The following is a 20,856-nucleotide window of genomic DNA, read 5'->3' as shown; positions in this document are numbered from 1 at the left end:
ACGTCTCTTTGGAAACCGTCTCCAGACCTACTTCACAAGCCCGGCAGTGCTGACCCCGACATGATGTAGCTTGCTCAGTTCTTCTGGGAAAAGGAGCCTGTGGGAGACACAGCGGCTCCCTAAAGAGAAAGCAAGTTGAGATTTGGAGGGGAATTTGGTCCCCTTAGAATGCAACAGGCAGGTACTTACTTAAGAATGCAGATGGTGAGATCCACAGTTTATTTAACCGTGTGTGTGTGTGTGTGTGCGCGCGCGTGTTTGCAAGCATGCTGTTACCTGGAAACCCAGGAGAAGTGAAACATCACTCCAACCAGTGTAATAATGACAGCATACTCTGAAATAACACCTGCTGATATTTATATCATACAGGTGACACTGTTGGGAAGGTAGGAGGTACTGTTTATTGAGTACATGCTAGGCACATTGTTTATCTCATTTCCTGTATATGCTTCAGTTAACTGCTGCAAAAAAAAAAAAAAGAAAAGAAAAAAAAGAAAACATCAACCATGAAACCTCAGAGGCAAATAAAATAAACGCTCAAATTTATTCATGAGGCTAGAGTTATCTGGTCAGTTCTACTGTTCTGAGCTGATCTCGGTGGGGCTCAGTCAAGAGTGGTCAACAGTGTTTGCGCCAGGCAGCTATGCAGATCGGAGGAGGGTGCTTACATGTCTGAAGGCTTGGCTGGGATGACCAGGCTGATTGAGCACTGCTCCACTTGCCACTTTCTTCAGCAGTCTGTCTTAGGCATGTTCTCATGGGGAAGGCTGAGAAGTAAAAGAGGAAGCATTAACACATGAAGACATGTTGGAGTCTCTCCTTGTGTGACATTTTCTATGTCTCCATTGACCAAAGAAAGTTAAAGGGCTAAGGTAGAAGTCAGCATGGGTGGTGTGGTGGTTAATACTGAGTGTCAACTTAATTGGATTGAAGGATGCAAAGTATTGTTCCTGGGTGTGTCTGTGAGGGTGTTGCCAAAGGAGATTAACATTTGAGTTAGTGGACTGGGAGCGGCAGACCCACCCACAATCCAGGTAGGCACCATCTAATCAGCTGCCAGAGCATCCAGAATAAAAAGCAGGCAGAAGAACCTGGAGAGATTAGACTAGACTGGCTTAGCCTCCCAGCCTCCATCTTTCTCCCATGCTGGATGCTTCCTGCCCTTAAACATTTGACTCCAAGTTCTTCAGCTTTGGGACTCGGACTGGCTTCCTTGCTCCTCAGCTTGCTGATGGCCTATTGTAAGACTTTGTGATAATCTGAGTTAATACTCCTTAATAAGCTTGCCTTTATATATACATCTGTCCTATTAGTTCTGTTCTTCTAGAGAACCCTGATTAATATAGGAGGGCACAAAAGGTTACAGAGTGGGTCCAGATACCAGAGGCTGTGGATACATAGATGTCTTTAGTGGGATCACTGATGCAATCAAGCTACTGCTGTATAGTTTTACAATCAATCCTTACAAAAATTATGACAATTTTAGAAACAAGAAGCTCAGAAGCCATTTAATGTCATTATTTAACACCACACAGCAAGGATGTTAGAGAGCTGGGACTTTAAGTCATGATAATGCTTGCCTATCTGTCTGTCTGTTTGTATATTTGTTTGTCTCATTCCACGAAATGATAGGAAACTAGGATCTGACAGAATGAAGGTAGAGATGCTTGAAAGCAAGGGATACCAAGCCAGTGTGATGACCTGTAACCCAAGTGTTAGTTACGTCAGATTTGGTTAAATGTCATCTCCATACCCTAAGGTACTTCCAGAGCACTCTATACTTCTTCATAATACTCTTCATATCTGTACATTTTTTTTTCATTGTCTGTTTTCCCTCTAGAGCAAGGATTAGCCCACTTTTTCTAGATATGGTTGGATAATACCTATCATAGGCTTTGTGGACCACACAGTCTGTGTTGTTATTACTCCACTCTACCCCTTTACCAAAGAAGCAGCATTGAAAATAAACAAATGAATTTTTTTTTATAACACATGCCTGTATTATAGAAAACTATAAAAACAGGTGGTGGACTGAATTTGATTCATGGACCATCAATTGCTGACCCTTGTTCTAAGGTACAAACTCCAGGTGGATAAGGATTTTGTCCATGTTGTTTTCTCCTGGATTCCTGGAATCAGCATAATAATGGTACATATTGGGTATAAAATAGATATTTGTTCCACAAATCAAGAAGTGTAGTCTTACAGGCTGGGCCATTCTTGGACAATGAATGTGGAATGTCTATGATTTGCAGATGTCAGCATTTAAACTTAAGACTGTTATCACTTTACCATTCATGGAACCAAGGCTGCAGCATAGACAAGTTTTGTTTAGAAACTGTAGCAGACTTAAACCTCAGTTTAGGTGCCATAAAAAAAGTGAATGTAAGGACATCTAGGGAGAGCCGGGGATGGGAAATCTAGCATAGATTTCAGCTTGTCTGGATGTCTAAGTAGTCAAACTTATTGTATTTCTTTAACTGTCATAAAACATACCACAATGTCAGTGACTTAACACAAACATGTTATTCTACAGCTTATAGGTCAGAAGTCTGACATGATTTTCACTGGGTTAAAATCAAGATGTCAGGAAGGTTGTATTCCTATCTGGATCTGGCAGAACATCTGTGTCCTTGTTTTGTCCAGCTTCTAGAGACCACCTAATTTCTTAGTTTATGCCTCCCTTATTCCATCTTCAATGCCAATGATACTGCATCTTTCTGACCATTCTTCCATAGTCATAACTCTTTCTTATCACAGTCAGCAAATATTCTCTACTTTTAAGAACCCATGTAATTAGATTCGACCTACCCAGATAAGAATCTGATATTCAATCAAAGAACATAATTTAAACATTTTCTATAAATATGTAGCTACTAAAAAAATCTTACTTTCTGAAGATGCAGTGGTATTGGAATTTCCATTATTGATTGTTTGCTTTTTGTTAATATTATCCTTCCCTTGCAGAATCTAGGGTTATAAATCCCTTCATTCTCTCTCAAGAGAGCTCCCTGACACTTCTCTTTACTAACAAAACAAACCAGATATAGCACAACAGTACTGAAAATGCTGAATAGAAGAAGGAAGGATAACTGGAATCCACAGCTTTCAAAACACAGACTTCAGTGAGCTGAATGCAATGGTGCTGGCAGACTGAGCCTAGATAATTCCTGCGTCTCAAGATTTCTTAGCTGCAGATTGTGAGCTGCAGATAAGCCCAGTGCTTATACTGATGATTCCCTAGAGATGGAAGAGGCTGCATAGACATGAACTAGGATAGACAGAAATCAGAACTTATTTGATTGTATAAAATTTCCTAGAATTAACAGGAAATATTGAATGAAGACATTCAATATTTGTCTTGATGTTCTTGATTCATTACCTATAGTTTTGAATTTAATGTAGAAATCCATGGGCATTTTAGGAATAAGAGAGGAGATACCATTTGAAACTGAATTCCTAAGAAAGCTAGAATATTTTTTTTAAATCAAGAAAAACTGGGTTACTGTGTTTAAGTCTCAGTTTCTGCTTTTATTATGATTGGATTTTTATTATCTCTACTGACCTCCATGGATCTTAGTTCCTTCAATAATCAAATAAGAATAATACCAATACTTACCTCATAGATTTGCTATAAAAATTAAATTATGTCTGTTAAGTATTTAGCATCAAATCATTTTTCAATAAATATTGGTAATTCTAATTACATATTAATTAAAAGGACCCAGGGTACCAGGTTAGCATAAGAGTGCATCAAATTCAGACATTCAGGTTTCCCAGGGGTAGCTTGAAGGTATTTGCATTAAGAAAGTAAGCCTCAGAAGAAAAAAGCTGAGAAAGTGGAGTGAGCACATTGATAAACAGTTCTACATGGAAGCAATTCCAGCTTGAGAGCCCTTAGGCTGTCTTCTCTCTCTTTGGTTGACTATCAAACACCAGAGATACGGCTTTTTACAGCAACAGACAGAGACAAATTATGCTCTGGATGAGGTAGGGTTTTCTTTAACTACAGTTGAAGTCAAGGTGGGTCAACTTACTGTCAGAATAAAGCCCAAGAAAACTTGATACATTTAAAGTAAAAGACAAATTGCAGCATGTGTGTGCACACGTGTGTGTACATGCATGTGTGCACAAATACATGCATGCATGTTTGTATATAGTCCAAGTAAAACAGATGTATTTGTGGAAGATAAATCCTGCCCTGTCTTTCCTTTCTAGTATGTATTAAGTCAACCAGGCACTTTTCCAACTCACTTCATTCTCCATTGCCCATTTATTCCACTTATTGAATCTTTAGGGGATCTCCAGAGAGCACCCACCAATTGTGTCGATCATGCCTAGGGCTGCACAACTGTCTATTAAGAACGTAATACCATAAACTCCATTCAGATCCATTACAAAGTACTTCTTTCTTCTAAATGACTTATGGTGGTAACTGGTTTGAAAAAACAGCTTAGGAAAGGTATTTAGCCAATTTTTGAGATTTAAATTTGAAACAATAAAATAAAGAAAGCATAAAAAAATTTCCTGCATTAAAATAGTGTACTTTTGGCACACACTCTAAAAATTTATCAAATCAATTAACACATTTTTAATTGTAATAGTTCTTAGAATTTTATAGTGGTTTTCTCATAAACATAAACCTAACTGAAGAGAAAAATAATCCCAACTCTAGGTAAGACAGATGCAATTATACACATTTAACAAATGAAAAAAATTATAACCATACCTATCTAAATATTCCGAGGGTACTTTGTACTGACTTTATATTTTCTAAATTCACCTCCTCTATATATGACTCTCATGAGACCAAGACAACCTAAGAATTGAATCCAGGACACTGGAGCTCTAATTACAACCCTTGTAGTTATTTCACAAGGTAGTTTCACTGCAAGAAAGGGCTATTAATGGCTGTCAATTTAGGTGGTAAATCTCTCCCAAATGCATTTGGAAATGCATACGGGTGCCTTCTCCATAGTTATGCTACTACTATTCAATAGGAAATTAATATTGGGGGACCAAAAATTGGTAAGTTATCTGCAATGAATGACTTGTACAGTACAAGCTGGAATCACCCTGCAAAATTTGCCAACATCTCACCCAGTGAGAATCTTTGGAGTAAGTCATGCATATGGTGATTTGGAGTGCTCATATGCAACTCCGTGACTTGAGCACTTGCTTTTAACAACAGGGAAAAGGATTACTTCATAAAATGGGCCTATAAGATACAAGCAAAAGGTCAGGGTGTGAAGTCCAAAGAAAATGCATACTCAGAATAGCCTCTTGAGAAAAGTGTTAATTGTAAGGTTCACAGAGGTCAATTCCACATATTAACACTGGTAGATGTTAATTAGCACATTCAGATTTCATGAGAATTTTACTGCCAATGCTACTTTGAGTTTCGTTAGTTTGGTGGAATGTATGTGTCCAGAAAGTAATGGTTAGTAGAATAGCTGGGAGGGGAGGGCTTGTTGAAATCCTTCAACGCACCTACTGAAATATTTCATGGGAGCCCTCTGTAACTATGGCATACTGGAAGAACCAAGCACTATGGTCCCCACAGTAAGAGGCAGTGAATTGAAAGAGTGATTTAGGGCCTGTTAACACAAATGAGAGAAGACAGCCTGCCCTATGTGTGACAGCCTCTCTACAAAGTTTAGACAAGGCAAAGATGTTTCTTTTCTCTCTGTCATCCTCTCTCTGCAGCCAGCAGATGAGTATTTCATAGTGGAATAATTCAAAGTGAAAGAACCCATGGGTAATGCACCAACAGTCATCGAACGTTCCTTAAACCACTTGATCTCACTGGAGCATCCACATGCCACATCTGCCCTTTTGTAGACAAATTTCAGGCATTCAATTGGATTTAAATCTTTCTCTCCATCCTGTCTTTCTCTGTCCCTAGATCCTGATAGGATTATCTAGCATTGGGCAAGGCACTAGCATAAGTTTTAAAAAAGACTCTTTCACATTCTGCTTCAGTGCTTAAGTCAGAATCTGACCAGTCTCACACTCAGAATTTCATATCCCTTTATTCATCAAGGCCTAAGTAGTTGTACATATACTTAAGGATGTTGCAGCCAAATGCCTTCTCCACAAAAGTAAACTTTTAAAATAAATGATATTGACACGTATTATAACACTTAAATATGTATTGCAAAAACATATAGTATACAAGACATTGTGCATATTAGGTCTTCAACAAATGCCTTTGCAATAAATAAAATTTCTTTGAATTTATGCTTTATTTGACTAGTAAGTAATGAGCTAAGAAACAAATCTCATCAGTTAAGTAATAGAGAAAAATCTGAACATCCAAGACTCATGAAGAAACATCTTCCTAAATGATGGGAATCAAACATTACATCTGTTTGTATTACTTAAAACATTTCCAATTATGGAGGCAAAACAATGAATCAAATTGTTATATTTTAATGCTGTGACATGCACTCTACTTTTAATCTATATGCATTCAGTTTTCTATTATACATTCCAGACTGGCTCATGTGCTTGGTAAAAATCAAATTCTATTTGGATTCTTGGACAAGCCATTAATGCCTTACCATACCCACAGAAAATCACATTCAGCACCATGGACAACACAGAATTGCTCCTTTCTGAACCACAGCTGTTTGCTGAATGATTTTTTTTTCTCCTACTAAAACATCCAGACACACGTCTGTCTCTTAATTGCAGGAGGGGTTGTTACAAGACATCTTGAATTTTAACAACCAATTTTAAAATGAAGAAAATGCACTAAAAAGAGAACTAAGGGAAATCTTAATTACTTTTGCAGAATTCAAAAATTGACACCCCAGAAAGTATAAAAAGGCCTTCCGAGGCAGACATCGATACTTTACAGATGGAAAAAAAAATGAGGGGTGGGGGCAGATAGTTATCAATGACTAACAAACAGAAGATATTAGAGGAGGTACTCAGACAATTATGAAAGAATGGGAAAACGAGACTGACAGTGTTATCATTGTAAATGCATGAAGGCACACTGGAGGAAGTAAAATTTACATATGGGGTAGCAAAAATAGTTTGAGAATTTGGTCTCATAAGGGAAGAAGGAATCCCCATGGTTTTCTAATACAAAAATCATAAATAGTAGCAAACTTGTGGTCAGTTCTTCAGTTTTTATTAAAGAGACAGGAGGCGAAAGACAACTCAATAGTAGAGTTTCTTCATGAATAATGCCTTAGAAATAGTAATTACAAAATATTTCAGATTAGTTTGTAACAAACATAAAATCTTGATTTTAAAATGTGTGATGTTCACTTCCTCTATCCATTCCATTCCCTGTGGATAAGGTAGTCACTTGTTTTTAGATTTCTGTTGATTTCTTTATGAATACATGCATTTGTCAAATATTTATTAAATGCTTCCTATATTTTAGGAAGTTTGATAGGTAATAAGTACACAAGAGTGTTCAGGACATAGTGCATATCCTATAGAAACTCAACTGTTGGAAAAATGCAGACAATCATGTTGGTCAAGAGCAACACATTCTCATGGTAGAAAGTAAATAAATACTGATTTTCTTCTGATTTTCGTTTGCATGCATTATGTACAAAATGTATGCTGTGCCTAGTTTCATTGAATTGTATAACCTCCTTCTGCACACCTGAGTAGCTTTTTAATGTCTGTATAGTTCAAAGTCCCTCTCCCTGTTTCAACAGAATTGATTTCTTTTCTACTTTCTGCTAAGAATAATATGGCATCCTGCTTTCTGCTAAGAATAATATGCTTGTTATTGTTTATTTTATATTTAATATATGTTTAGATATGCTTTTTTGTTTATGATATCAATATATGATGAGAAATTTTTAAGAGAAAAGATGATCAACTGAGGAAGAAGCTTTAAGTTTTATTAAAATACAAAATACTGCAAAATATTTTTAAAGTTTATTAATTAAGCAATTCCTTCCAGATAATTTGTGCTTTTTATGAAGTCTAAAAACCTTAAATTCAAAATAATTGTGGTGATTTTTATAAATAGTTGTTATTATAGTGGTACTATATGAGGATATTCTTGCATTGCTATAAAGAAAAACCTGAGGCTGGGCGCCGTGGCTCACGCCTGTAATCCCAGCACTTTGGGAGGCCCAGGAGAGTGGATGACGAGGTCAGGAGATCGAGACCATACTGGCTAATACGGGGAGAGCCCGTCTCTACTAAAAAATGCAGAAAAAAAAAATCAGCTTGGTGCGGTGGCGGGCGCCTGTGATCCCAGCTACTCGTGAGGCTGAGGCAGGAGAATGGCGTGAATCCGGGAGGCGGAGCTTGCAGTGAGCTGAGATCGCACCACTGCACTCCAGCCTGGGCGACAGAGCAAGATTCCATCTGTCTCAAAAAACAAAAACAAAAACAAAAACCTGAGACTGGGTAATTTATAAAGAAAAGAGGTTTAATTGACCTCACAATTCTGTAGGCTTTATAGAAAGCATGGTGCTGGCATCTGCTTGGCTTCTGGTGACGCCCAGGGAGCTTTCAATCACGGCAGAAGGTGAGGGCAACAGGCACATCACTTGTTGAAAGCAGCAGCAAGAGACAGGGCGAGAGATATCACACACTTTTAAACAATCAGATTTCCTGTGAACTCAGAGCAAGAGCTTGCTTATCACCAAGGGGTTGGCCCAAGACATTCATGAGGGATCCACCCCCATGATCAAAGCACCTCTCACCATGCCCCACTCCCAGCACTGGAGGTTGTATTTCAAAATGAGATGGGAGTGAGGACAAATATCCAAACTATATCAGGTAGTAACAGGTAATAAAAAATACCCTTTGACCGCTATATGCAATGTAATATATTAAGTGCTTTACTTGCTCTATCTTACTTAATTTTTTTTTTTTTTTTTTTTTTGAGTTCTCGACACCTTTATTGGAAGGATCCTCAAGGCTGTGGGCACCGAGGTCTAGAGGCAACACATCCAGCACCCATCCACCCATCCACCCATCCACCCACCACAGTGGCAGAGCGCACCCCGTGCAAAACCCCATCACAGAGAGGACCATGGAGCCGCTACAAAGCCATCATGGAGAGAAGGAAAGTCCCCGCTGTCCATCAGCCCCGGCCAGGCCTGGCCCCTCAACTCCTGTAGAACCCCAGGCAGGCCAACGTGGGAGGCACCACACGTGGGTTCCAACTGCTTCTCCAAACCCTGTAGTCTCACATGAGACAGGGAGGAAATCTGAAAATGGCAGCAGCCTGGGCACGGAGGATGCTGCCCGTGATCCCACCACTTCGAAAGGCCGAGGCAGGTTTGGATCACTTGAGCCCAGGAGTTTGAGATCAGCCTGGACAACATAGTGAGAGCCCATCTCGACATTTAAAAAATATCTTTAAAATATAAAATAAACAGCAATACAAAGAAAAAACCCCCCAAGCTGCAGCATGTACACAATGTCACTTTTCCAGCATTCCTGATGGGAAGACCACAAAGCTCACAAAGGCCGAGGGCAGGTGCGGGGGTGGTGCTGTGCCTCCCTGGCGTTCGCAGGAAAATAGTCCTCCGTCCTGTACAGTGTGGGCAGCTCATTCGTCACGGGTACTGGTGCAGGCGACTTGTTCCTGAAGGAGGGGAGCCCTGCGGATCCCAGCCACCTCCGCAGGGCCTGCGGGAAGGCCCCATGGTCCCGCTCAGTCTGAAGTACGTCCGCTTCCAGGAACGCGACATGGTGTCCGACCATCTTGACGAAGGCCTCTAGCCGGTCCACTTTGGCGTAGATGCCACGCATTTCTGTCAGTTTGGCCTTAAGGACTGGGATGTTTTCCTGCAGGATCTGTGACGTATCACTCCTGATCAGGTCAGCCAGGCTGCAAAACTCTTCCAGCCTGAGGAGCATGCCCTCGATGGTCTCCTCCACCTCCTTCGCCTCGGCCCCAGGCTCGGGGGTCAGGAACAGCGCTAGCTCCCGCGCTCAGCTGCGCACGGGCTCGGATCGGCGTTCACGAGCAGCATCAGGAGGGCGGCGGGGTCCGGTTAACGCAGGCTGCCTGGGAGCCCGTGGTTGCGCCCGGGCCTCCACTTAATCTTTATTTAATCATCACACTTTGTGAGGCACGTATTTTTCTATTTTTATGTCATAAATATGAGAACTGGGACTTATAGAGCTTATGTAATTTACCCAAAGTCAAGCAGTTGGTAAATGTCTCAGTCCATTTGAGCAACTAGAAAAATATACCTTAGGCTAGATAATTCATAAACAATAGAATTTTTTCTCATTGTTCTGTTGGCTGGAGAGTTCAAGATCAAGGTTTTGGTAGATTTGGTGTCTGGAAAGAACTTGCTTTCTACTTCAACATGGAACTGTCTTGCTGAGTCATCTGGAGGAGAAGAGATGAACACTGTGTCCTCAAATGGCAGAAGGGCAAAAAGAAACAAACTCACTTCCCCAGGCCCTTTAAAAGGGGACTGGTCCCATCCATGAGGGCTTTGCCATCATGGCTTCATCATCTATCAAAGGCTCACTTCTGAATACCAACACCTTTGGGTTTAAGTTCTAACACAGGGATTTTAAAAAGATGCATCTATTCAAACCATAGTGGTATGGATGTTATTTTAAAATTATTATTAAATACTTTATTTATTAGATCAATTTTAGTTCCCAGCAAAATTGAGATGAAGGTATATAGATTTCCCACATATCCCTTGACTCCATACATGTATGGCCTCCCTCATTATCAACATCTGCCACCAGAGTGGTACATTGATGACAATTGAACTGTTGTTGACACCATGAACATTCAAAGTTCATAACTTATATTAGGGTTTAATATTAGTGTTGTACATTATATGGGTTTGAACAAATGTATAATGACATGTATTTACAATTGTAATATCATACAGATCATTTATGTTATCTGCCCTAAAAATCACCTGTGCTCTGCCTATTTTTCCTCTCCACTGTCCAACCACAACAACCACTAATCTTTTTACTGTTTCCATGGTTTTACATTCTCCAGAATGTCATATTGTTGGAATCATATAGTATGCAGCCTTTTCATCTCGGTTTCTTTCACTTAGTAATATGCATTTAAGATTTGTATTAGTCAGGATTCTCTAAAGAGACAGGACTAATAGGACAGATGTATACACGAAGGAGAGTTTATTAAGGAGTATTGACCCATATGATCACGAGTTCAAGTCCCACAATAGGCCATCTGCAAACTGACGAGCAAGGAAGCCAGTCTGAGTTCCAAAACCTCAAAAGTAGGAAAGCCGACAGCGCAACCTTCAGTGAGTGGCTGAAGGCTCCAGAGCCCCTGGCAAACCACTGGTGTAGGTCCAAGTGTCCAAAAGCTGATGAACTTGGAGTCCAATGTTGAGGGCAGGAAGCATCCAGTATGGGAGAAAGATGGAGGCCAGAAGACTTAGCCAGTCTAGTCCTTCCACATTTCTCTGTCTGCTTTTATCCTAGTTGCACTGGCAGCTGATTAGATGGTTCCCACCCAGATTGAGGGTGGGTCTGACTCTCCTAGTTCACTGACTCAAATGTTAATCTCCTTTGACAACACCCTCACAGACACACCCAGGAACAATGTGTGTCAAGTTGACACATGATATTAACCATCACAAGGTTCTTCCATGTCTTTTTATAGCTTGATTGCTCATTTTTTTTTTTTTTGGCACTGAATAATATTCCATTATCTAAGTGTACCATAGATATAACTCCCAAAATGAAATACTTAGGTATAAATGGAATAAATATGTATGTGATCTATATGAGGAAAACTACAAAACTACAAAAATTGGAGAAAATAAATCAGAGAACTAAATAAATGGAGAAATATTTTATGTTCATGGATAGGACAATTCAATATGGCCAAGATGTCAGTTCTTCCAAATTTGATCTACAGATTCAATGCAATTCCATTTAAAATTCCAGTAAGTAATATTTTTAGATATTGACCAACTGATTCCCAAGCTTAGATGGAGAGGGAAAACACACAGTATAGCTGATCCAATATTGAGTGAGAAGAAACTTGGAGGACTGATACTACCTGACTTCAAGTCTTACTATGAAGGGACTTTAGTCAAGGCAGTGCGGTATTTATGAACTAGATAAATAGATCAATGGAACAGATAAGAGAGCTCTTAGTCAACTGGTTCTTGAACAAAGGAGAAAAGGCAATACAACGGAGCAGAGCAAAAATAATGTTTTCAATAAATGGTGCTGGAACAACTGGACATCTACATGCAAAAAAAAAAAAAAAAAAAGAGACAAACTCTCTCCCTCAAGCCCTTTTATAAGGTCACTAATCCCATCTATGAGGGCTTTGCTATCATGGCTTATCAGCTCTCAAAGACTCACTTCTGAATACCAGTACCTTTGGGTTTAAGGTTAAGACCTAACAATTTTCACAAAAATTGGATCATATATCTAAGTGTAAAATCAAAACTTGAAAACTACTAGAAGATATCAAAGAAGAAAATTTAGATGTCCTTGGATATGGGGTTAGCTTTTGAAATACAATACCCAAAGCACAATTCATGAAAGAAATAATAGATGATCTGAATTTTATTAAAATTAAGAACTTTTGCTCTGCAAAAGATGTAAAGAAAATGAGAAGACAAGCAACAGACTAGAAGAAAATATTTGTAAAAGACACATCTGATAAAAGATTCTTATCCAAAATATACAGAGAACTTTTAAAACTCAAAAATAAAATAAAAACAAATTAAAAAATGAGCCAAAGACCTTAACAGATACCTCACCAAAGAGGATATAGAGATAGCAAGTAAACATATGAAAAGATATTCCACATCATATGCAAATTAAAACAACAACGAGTTACCACAACACATCTATTAGAATGGCCAATAGCCAGAACACAGACAATACCAAATGCTGATAAGGATGTGGAGTAACAGGAACTGTCATTCATTCCTGCTGGAAATGTAAAATGGTACAAGACACATTGGAAGAGTTTGGGAGTTTCTTGCAAAACTAAACATACTCTTACCATATGATTCAGCAATTGTGTTTTTATATATTTACCTAAAGGAGCTGAAAATGTCCCCACAAAAATCTGCACATGAATGCATAAACTTTATACAAAATTGTCAAAAGTGGAGAGCAATCAAGATGTCCTTCAGTAGAGGAATGAATAAATAAATTGTGTCATTTGTGTGTTTTAACAAACGCTTTTGTCAAATTATATTTACTATTTGTCAAGAATTGTTTTAAATAATTTATAATTATAAAATTTCTTATTTTGTTAGTATTGTTGTTATAGTCTTTTTTTTTTTAAGATGGAATCTTGCTTAGTCGCCAAGCTGTAGTGCAGTGGAGCAATCTCAGCTCACTGCAACGTCTGACTTCCTGGTTCAAGCCATTCTCCTGCCTCAGCCTCCCAAGTAGCTGGGATTACAGGCATGCATCACCATGCCCAGCTAATTTTTTTGTGTTTTTAGTAGAGATGGGGTTTCACCATGTTGGTCAGGATGGTCTTGATCTCCTGACCTTGTGATCCGCCCACCTTGGCCTTCCTACAGTCATCTTACAGATGTGTTATAGTCATCTTATTGAAGGATAAGACCTATACTTCTATACATCCATAGATGTATAGATTCTATAAATCTGTATATTGAAGGATAAGACTTATACTTCTATACATCCATAGATGTATTTATAGAATCTATTTATAGAATCTATACATCTGTACTTATACTTCTATACATCTTATAGAAGTATGAGACATACTTCTATACATCTTATAAGTATAATCTTATACTTCTACAGGATGACTATTGTTGTTATAGTCATCTTAAAGAAGCAACATAAGGTTTAATTAACTTCCCTAAGACCCATATTTGCAAAAAGATGAAACTGAAACTCAAATCTAGGCAGCCTGTCTTTAAAGCTCATTCATAGTCCTAAGTAATATCCTGAGCCTTCGGGAAAGGTTGTTTTATTTTATTTTTTTTAATTTTTTTATTTTTTTTGAGACTGAGTCTGGCTCTGTCGCCCAGGCTGGAGTGCAGTGGCCGGATCTCAGCTCACCGCAAGCTCCGCCTCCCGGGTTTACGCCATTCACCTGCCTCAGCCTCCCGAGTAACTGGGACCACAGGCGCCCACCACCTCGCTCGGCTAGTTTTTTGTATTTTTTAGTAGAGACGGGATTTCACCGTGTTAGCCAGGATGGTCTCGATTTCCTGACCTAGTGATCCGCCTGTCTTGGCCTCCCAAAGTGCGGGAAAGGTTGTTTTACATAATCTCTTAAACGACATGAGTTAACTAATTATTTTTTGGTTTATATCCATCCTATATATCTCTTTTAATTTTGAGGACTTTGAACCATTACTTTACCATTGTGTATAATACATTTTCTGTCACATTAAATTCTCATTTTTTTTTAGAAATTTGCAAATTCACTTCATTGCTTTCAAAAGGATTTGGAATCTCAGACTGAATTGTCCTGAAATCTAAAGGGCAGTTGACACAGTTTTTGCCTCTCATCCTGAGCATCCTTATCCACCATTAAAATACAAGTCTTTTCACCCATCTGTACTCTCACAACACAGACACACATAGAGTTACACATCCCACCTTAACTTGTCATTTAAAATCTATGCTTTCTGGTTTCTGAAAATTTCCTTGACCTTTATTTCTGTGCCAGTTATAACCTAATCTCCATTATAAATGCCTCCTTTATATCAGGAACCTTGTCACCAAATGTTCCTTCTCCTCTTGTCTTTATAAAGCCAAGTCTCCTCTGACAACTGTTTCTTAAGCCTGCTTATTCTTTCCCACCTCATGGTCTCTGAGGTTATGTCATGATTCTCTAGTATGTCTTTGCTTCTATTACAAATATTTTTCATGCATTCATGTAAAAACAAAACTCTTCTTTGTGTTTCATAATCTCCAGCTGTACATTTTATTGAATTATGGACCGCTTTTACTATCTTAGGTGAGAAATTGTCCCATTTCTTTCCAAAATGCAAAAATATCTTTTTCTTTCTTTTATCTTTTTTTTTTTTTTTTTTTTTTTTTTTTTTTTTTTTTTTTTTTTTTTACATAGGGTCTCAGCTCTGTCACCCAGGCTGGAGTGTGGAGTGCAGTGCTGTGACAATGGCTCACTGCAGCCTCAACCTCCAGGGCTCAGGCAATTCTTCCACATTAGCTCCTTGACTAGCTGGGAGTACAGGTGCATAGCACCATATCTGGCTATTTTTTATTTTTTATGGAGATGGGTTCTCGTTATGTTACCAAGGCTGGACTCAAACTCTAAGGCTCAAGGGATCCTCTCACCTTGGTCTCCCAAAGTGTTGGGATTACAGGTGTGAACCACCATGCATGGCCCAGAAATAATGTTGTTTTAAACAATATTTGAGCTTCTAGTTATAAATTCAAAAGTCTCACAATATTTCCATGGACCTTTGAATAGACCACTTGAGCACTAAGCAACCCTTATCACTCATTAATATCATATATGGAACACTGTTTCACTACACACACTTTTTTAGCATCTGAATTCCTGTTTTCCTTTGAACTTGCCTCCCACCTTCAACACAAGCACACTAGTACAACCAATACAACTTCAGTACAGCCACGCTACATTAAGCATTTCTTTATCTGCTTCACATAGCCTTCAAAAACACTTCCTTAAGCAATCCACATTAGACCATAACAATATCCAACCATTCCAACATCAAATACTTATTGATTTCCAATTATATATGGGAGATATGTCAATAATAACATTTATTGATGCAAAATAAGACCAGCAGCTTAAATCTATTAACTCTTAATCCTCATCATGATTTCTGTTACATTTTCTAGTTTTGAACTAAGAAGTTAAGCCCAGATTGGTTAAATTATCTGTCGAAGTTTATACACCTATTCATAGAACGAAAGTTGGAACTTAAACTAAAAAATATGGCTGTTGCACCCGTGTTCCCAAATGTCAGTATTATACAAGCTTTGATTCTTAGCCCGAGGAAACATGTGGTTTAATAGTAAATTCAGATAAGTAGAGAAGTCAATTATGCTAGATAAATAAACAATCTAATCACTATTCAGGGTGCTTGTAGGGCGATATGCCTAATACAGCCTAAAAGATAGAAGGCAATCATAAATATTATTTACTTTTCTTTCCACATTCTTCAGGGCAATCCACATAATAATTAACTGAGGGGGAAAAAAAGGAGCTATCAGTAATTATTTGGACACTGAAATATGGATTTTGGGTGTTTGAAGATTTTTGACGTGCATATTTTAGGTCTTCAATTCTATGTGCAGAGATTTATACACAGTATATCATATCTCTGCCAGATTGAAATTTCTCATCCAAGCCCCATTTGTTGAGAATCTGAAACACTGAAAATGTTTTCTTTGACAAAAATCCCAACAGCTCTTAAATTACCTATCCTCAAGGAAAGTGAAATAGAAGGGACACATTGGAGGCATGAAGGAGAAATAGCATTCTGAGAGACAGAATCCCCAAGGATATTGGACTGCTCTCCTAAAGTGAATGCATCAGCCCCTTGCGATGCTCCTTTTGCTATCATCATATATTGTTTACTCTGCTCTTCTATTCCTTGTCCCCGGCAGGAAATTTGGTATTGTGCTTACCTTTTAAATGATTTCAAAACTTCTATTCACTAGCACTCTTAACTGTTCCACCTACTACTGCCTGATGTGTCATCTGTAAGTACCACTCTACACTGCCACTTTTTTTCTCACAGGCTCTCTAAGACTTCAGAATACATACAGAAAATAAAATTACTTAGCGTGGCATTCAAAACCCAGAAAATCTGAAGACTTCCTATATTTTCCAAATGTTCCAACATAACAGAATATAAATTTACCACAAAAGACAGACTTGCTTACTCATTTGTTTCCATCTTTCTTTACATTGTTTGACCAATAGAATTACCAAAGCTTAAAGGTTATATTTTTTTCTTTTTTTTTTTTGAGACAGTCTCACTCTGTCACCCAGGCTGGAGTGCAGTGGCACAATCTCGGCTCACTGCAACCTTTGCCTCTTGGCTTCAAGCAATTCTCTTGCCTCAGCCTCGCAAGTAGCTGGAACTACAGGCGCATGCCACCGTGTACAGCTAATTTTTTTTTTTTTGATTTTTACTTTTAGTACAGTCGGGGTTTCACCATGTTAACCAGGATGGTCTCTATCTCCTGACCTCGTGATCCGCCCACTTTGGCCTCCCAAAGTGCTGGGATTACAGGCATGAGCCACCATACCCAGCCTGTTTCCATCTTTCTTTACATTGTTTAGCCAATCATATTACCAAACCTTAAAGGCTCTTTTTGTTATTGTTGGTAATACTATCTTTCTACATGGACTTCAAATCTCAACCATTCCTTAAATATCGCAACTTAAGATTTGCAGCCTGGAGCTGCAGTCTGAATTACAGATTCCTCTACATAACTTCCTTGTTCGTATTTCCACTTCCATGATACTTGCTATTTGCTCTAAGCTTTGTTACTTTAACTCTCTTTACTTTGGTTTCCTCTTTTTTCAAATGGAGAGACTAGTCATATCTCACATATGAAGCTGTTTTGAAGATTAAGACAGCCAACGTCTGTAAAATGCAGAGAATGTTTGACATATAGTACTGTGTAAGCATTGCCACTATGGCTATTTTCATGTTTAATGTTGCAATTATACTATGTCGAACTGCAGTATGTGACCATCACCAACAAAACATACAAGCATCATTTCTAATCCAATCATCTCTTGAAATAATACTCTCCACAGTTAGGTATTGTTTTGATTTTTAAATTTTTTTCTCTTGCATTTATCTTTTCACCAATTTTTGTCTATGATAACTTAGAAAACCATATCACATTCATTTACTTCTTCCATTCTCCACTTCTACCACCATATGAAAGTCATCATCACCTGGCCAGGTGCAGTGGCTCACGCCTGCAATCCCAGCACTTGGGAGGCCGAGGCGGTTGGATCACAAGGTCAAGAGTTTGAGACCAACCTGGCCAACATGGTGAAACTCCGTCTCTACTAAAAATACAAAAAAAAAAAAAAAAAAAAAAAAAATTAGCCGGCCACGGTGGCGCATGCCTGTAGTCCCAGCTACTAAAGAAGCTGAGGCAGAAGAATTGCTTGAACCCAGGAATTGGAGGTTTCAGTGAGCCGAGATCATGCCACTGCACTCCAGCCTGGGTGACAAAGCAAGACTCCAACTCAAAAAAAAAAAAAAAAAAAAAAAGAAAGAAAGTCATCTTCACCTGTCATATGGACCACTGCAATGCCTCACTAGTAGTTTTATCTGCTTTCATTCTTTCCACTTTTGTTCATGAGACAGCCAGAGTGACCATTTAAAACATAAATTTTAATTTTAAAAAGTCCATGTGGATTTTCATTATTTTTAGAATAAAAACTCATGCATTTTGCTATGACCTAGGTAATTATCATAGATTTTTTAAAAAATCTGTCTCTGACTTCATTTGATGCCATTTTTCCCTGAATCTCATAGAATTCTAGATTCATCAACCTCCTTCATCTTCCTGCATTATTCAAAGGTCTTTTTTACATAGGTTACATATTTTGTTTAATTTGTTTGGAAAGTGAGTTTATATATCTTTTTGTACATCTGCCCAATTTGTAGTATTCAAACCTTATGCAAAATACCATGTCCTCAAAGGTAATTTCTCTAATTATTCCCTTTAAAGTGGACTCTTTCGGCTATACGTTAACTCATCATCTTATCTATTGTTTTCAGAGCACATAGTTCACCTGTAGTGATCTTGTTGATTTGCAGTGTTCCTTTTGCTGTATGTCTTTTCCTTTAGAATATAAATTCCATTAGGACAGGGGTCTTATTTGTCTTCTTCATTGATACATTCCAACATTTGCCTTCAATGAATATTTGTTAAGTGAATGAAGGATCCATGTTACTTTTTCTTTTAAACATCCTTTGTGCCACTTCAGTAAGTAAACTAATTTTTTATACTGTGCAGTGCATTACAACTTTCCCAATTTCAATTGATTGCTCACTTTTTCATTCCTCTTCCATATTCTAAGGCTCCTGATAATATGGACTCTTGTCTCATTATAGTATCAATGGCAAATACATGGCCTGATATGCCATTGACGCTCAGTAAATGATAAATCAGTAAATGATTAGCCTGTGTTTGTAATAAGGAATATGTGTTCAGCCAATCAACATCTATTAAGCACAATATATGTCAAATAAAGTCTAGGCCCTGGGGAAACGGAAATGTTTAAAGAAGGCATGGCTTCCACCTAGATCACGGTGCTTACAGTCTAGGCCATGGTTTCTCAAATATTGACACTGTTGCCATTTTGGTTTGGGTAATGCTGTATTATGAGAAAGTGTCTTGTGCATTATAGGATGTTTATAAGCATCCCTGGCCTCTACCAACTAGATGCCAGTAATATTCCCTTCCCTGGCATACAATTTTAACAGCAAAACATAACCTCAGACATTGGCAAATCTCCCCGGAAGGAAAATTCAACTCTGGCTGATTCACTAGTCTAGTGAAAGAGAGAAATATGTATATATCTGCAGATATACATATAAGTACAAATTGTGATCAATGTTATAGAGAAAGGTAAAAGCTGAAATGTCAGCATATAACTGGGAGACTGATTTATATTGGTGTGTAGGGGTTGTCAATAGAATGAAATGTTGCTGACAAAAAAAGTGAAATTTAGGCTTTAGTCGATAGAATAAGCCAGATGTCATGTGAAGGTGGGAGGAAGAAGGTTTCAGGCAGAAAGAGTAACCTGTATGGAGGGCCTGAAACTCGACAAAGTTTGTTTTATGTTGAAAACTAGTGCAAAGTAGAACAGAAGGGGGCTAGAAAGTTAAACAGGGGCAAGGTCATGCAGGGTACCATAAGCTATTGTGCCTTCGAATTTTATCTTAAAATTAATGGGAAAAAGAGTTTAACCAACAGGGATGTTAAGTGGGAATACAAAATGGACTTCTATTTCTATAAACCAATTGTGGTGGCTGCGTTCTGGAGAAGGAGGCTGTTAAAGCAATTAAACCGAGAGACCATGGTGATTTAATCTAGAGACATGGTTTTGAACATGGAGGAAAGTGGATGGCTGATGGTCACCTTCTTGTATACATGGATAGTTGGGTGGATTTATATATTTCCCAGTGGAAAATATCCTCTAATGGGAAGAAAATCTGTGTTGAGAATGCCATGGTGATGTTTTCTTGGGAAGCTTTATAGTATATTTATTGGCTTACCTACTTGGTCTCTTTCACATTCAGTCCAACTCCTGAGTCAGCCTAAGGGGTTCTCTCTGGTAAACATCCCAGATGATTCCTACCTTTTCTCTATTCTGAAGAGGCCATTCCTTCATGCCTCCTCTTCCTCTTCTGCCAGGTGTGAACATGTGTATGTGATCAGCGTGGAGAGTGGGGATCAAGTCGAGTAGAATGAGTCCCAAAGTCCAGGGACCTGAGGGAGAATGAACACAGGAAGGAAACATTGAGGGCTCTTTCCTTTAACCATCCACCTGCTTTGAGTGGTGAGTTAGTTAGCAATAGGAGTGGAAGTTGACGGCCCTGGAAAGGAGCAGTAACGCAGTGGGAGGTGAGGTAAAGCAGTCTTGCTGGGAAAGCTGTTTCTGATTTATAGATACACCTGGTTATTACGATGGTGCCAATTTGAGATTTCATAGTGAAGGATCTGTCAGTTGTCCTCATCTAAACCCCTTGTTTTCACAGGTTTCTAACACAATGAAAGGAACTCACCACAGCACCAAACTCAGCATACAAATCAGGTTTTGTTTTTAAACATTAAAAAGAAAAAAAAAATCTGTTAGATTCACATTCACAAGGAAATAAAGCCAGGTTATTGAATGAGTTCATCTGAAGGTTATTTATG

The 20,856-nt window shown here is 38.4% G+C and overlaps 1 long non-coding RNA gene and 1 pseudogene across 2 annotated transcripts; both read right to left on the bottom strand.

The window, feature by feature from the left end:
- Positions 1-514: 514 nt before the first annotated feature.
- On the bottom strand, positions 515-20,430 carry LOC112608316. The gene is made up of 2 exons (XR_003115975.1): positions 20,297-20,430; positions 515-767 (listed from the first exon to the last, which is right to left on the bottom strand). It is a non-coding gene; the product is annotated as an uncharacterized LOC112608316 (long non-coding RNA).
- On the bottom strand, positions 9,340-9,983 carry LOC112608315 (annotated as a pseudogene). Its single transcript, XR_003115974.1, has one exon. The product of XR_003115974.1 is annotated as a breast carcinoma-amplified sequence 4 pseudogene (transcript).
- Positions 20,431-20,856: the final 426 nt, after the last annotated feature.

The sequence above is a fragment of the Theropithecus gelada genome, chromosome 15, assembly GCF_003255815.1.
Source record: "Theropithecus gelada isolate Dixy chromosome 15, Tgel_1.0, whole genome shotgun sequence".
Lineage (NCBI taxonomy): Eukaryota > Metazoa > Chordata > Mammalia > Primates > Cercopithecidae > Theropithecus > Theropithecus gelada.
Note: the sequence above shows the minus strand (reverse complement) of the source record. Positions and strands in the feature narration are given on the sequence as shown.